This window comes from Gadus morhua, chromosome 3 (genome assembly GCF_902167405.1).
Source record: "Gadus morhua chromosome 3, gadMor3.0, whole genome shotgun sequence".
In the NCBI taxonomy this organism is placed as follows: Eukaryota; Metazoa; Chordata; class Actinopteri; order Gadiformes; family Gadidae; genus Gadus; species Gadus morhua.
The window spans coordinates 8,046,207-8,048,706 of NC_044050.1; the positions used below are offsets into that span (position 1 = coordinate 8,046,207).

Genomic DNA, 2,500 nt, shown 5'->3' on the forward strand with positions numbered 1-2,500 from the left:
TATATATTTATTTTGCGATTGAAAACTTTTATCTGATTAAATTTCGTCTTGACAAATTGCAGATAATGCTGATGCTTAGTCACAAATGACCAGGTATACACATTTTCGGAAATATTATATTTTCCTATTTTACTCCAGTCATATCTCTCTCTTCCTCACCCATGCCTGTACTGTATTCTCCTTCCCGTCCCCTTTCTCTTTCCGTCTCTCTATCACTCCCCCTCCATTATAGTGGATTTAGTTGTGTCTCTCAGATCTTCATAATCATGCTCTGTCTCTTAATCTAAATTAATTTCACACAGAGACGTACGCACACACACACACACACACACACACTTACACTCACACATACACTCATGCCAAAGGCACTTGCGAGCATGCACACTAACACACACACACACACACACACACACACACACACACACACACACACACACACACACACACACACACACACACACACACACACACACACACACACACAGATTACACAGATAAATGGCTCCTACTCCCAGGCAGAAAATTGAACATTTGGCTTTGGAGAAGAAAGGCGTCGCGTTCCGATAAAATACGATAAAAAAAAAGAGGACGGGAGAAAAGCAAGAGAAAAGAAAATCAGATAATTGAAGTGCTAAATAAGGTGATGGGGAGACGAAGGGATATGCATTCATTATGTTCTCCGTGAGCGGAGTGCGCGCAGCCAGCAGGGACCGTGCCGCGGCATGGCGGCGCTCCCTGCTTTCTTATTTTCTTCTTCCCCCATTTCTTTTTTCTCCTTTCTTGTCTATCTGTGTTTGGGAAGGTCTGCTGGGAGAGAGGATTAGGTTGTCTCCACACCTTTCTGTCCCTCCAGGGATGCCGTACTGTCACTCAGACCCACGGCCGCTGACAGGGGCACTGATAAGGGACCAGGGAGTGGGAGTGTGTATATGTTTGTGTGTGTGTGTGTGTGTGTGTGTGTGTGTGTGTGTGTGTGTGTGTGTGTGTGTGTGTGTGTGTGTGTGTGTGTGTGTGTGTGTGTGTGTGTGTGTGTGTGTGTGTGTTTGTGTGTGTGTGTGTGTGTGTGTCTTTGTGTGTCTTTGTGTGTCTGTGTGCGTGTATGTGTGTATCAGTGTACGTTTTACCCCGGCTGTGTGTGACAGGGTTCTTTTTGTGTGTGTGTGTGTCACTGAAGTGATGACAAGTGCGTAGCTTTGTCGCTCAGCAGAAGAACTTGTCCCCTCTGGGGGAAGATTAGAGAAGAGACACAGAGAGAGGGAGAGGGAGGGAGAGAGAGAGAGAGAGAGAGAGAGAGAGAGAGAGAGAGAGAGAGAGAGAGAGAGAGAGAGAGAGAGAGAGAGGGAGAGGGAGGGAGAGGGAGGGAGAGGTAGAGGGAGAGAGAGAGAGAGAGAGAGAGAGAGAGAGAGAGAGAGAGAGAGAGAGAGAGAGAGAGAGAGAGAAAAACAAAGTTTAGTTCTTTGTCTACCTCGTTTATATTTAGACTTTAGGCAAAGAAACCAAATCGATGTTGAGTCGTTTGACTCTGAAAGAAATAAGACAGTCGATTATAGAACAGAGTATTTTGTCTACAGGCTTATCATTCATTTGTAATGCACTTTGTTGTTGTGCTATTATTATTATAATGATACTGTAACCAAGCTTCGGCTATCGCATGCTCCCTTTAGAATCATCAATCGATATCTGATCAATAGCTATAGAGAAAGCATACATGCATAGCAAGCATAGAGACAGGAAAGTGAAACTAGACATATTTACCATTTATCGGTTTCTTTGCAGACCAAGCGCAGTCTGTCGGTTTCATTACCAGTGAACTGGGACCGCCTCCGTAGTCTTTATGATAAACATCAACCTTTATATTTGTATTCAACCTTGATTGCATTTTTCATGCTCACTCCCCAGGCCAGATATGCATTCATACACGTGTTGAGTTGCACTGAATAGGCCTAAATCAAGCAGAAAAGTGTTTTTGATGTCAGTGAAGCTTTGGTGTTTTTGTATTGACTTAAAAACCAACGTGAAGGATGATATTACAGGCTATTAACGGCAGGTACCGAATTTATGGAAAATGACTGCCTAGACTAGCTATCAAATAACACCTCCCAAGTTAATTTCTAGCCAATGTTATTTTTATTTTAAGACAACGATATTAAATCTTCCTAATATAAAAAAACATTCCAACATGGAAACGAAGAGACGGCCTGGCTAAAACGATGCGACAGCGAGACTAATGTTTTTATTCAGAGTTAACAGTGCTCAAAATTGATGGATAGACCTATTTTCTGTTCCAAAGTTGAAATCACTAATGACACAGAAATAAAGGAGAAAGCCAGAATGGGAATTTAAAACAGATTTTCGGGTATTTTCTTAAAACGTTTTTTTAATGCTCCAATAGACCTCAAATGCTTTTATTTTCTTTGGCCTTTGACTCACACATCTACAGCACTAGAGCATCGTAAACGTCTTCTTCCCGTGACCGGTACAGTGAGCTCAACACAGACCA

The 2,500-nt window shown here is 42.5% G+C and overlaps 1 protein-coding gene across 2 annotated transcripts in view; it reads left to right on the top strand.

Moving 5' to 3' along the window:
• pax5 (paired box 5) overlaps nucleotides 1-2,500 on the top strand; it is a 50,771-nt gene that overhangs the window by 19,893 nt on the left and 28,378 nt on the right. The window lies entirely within an intron of this gene.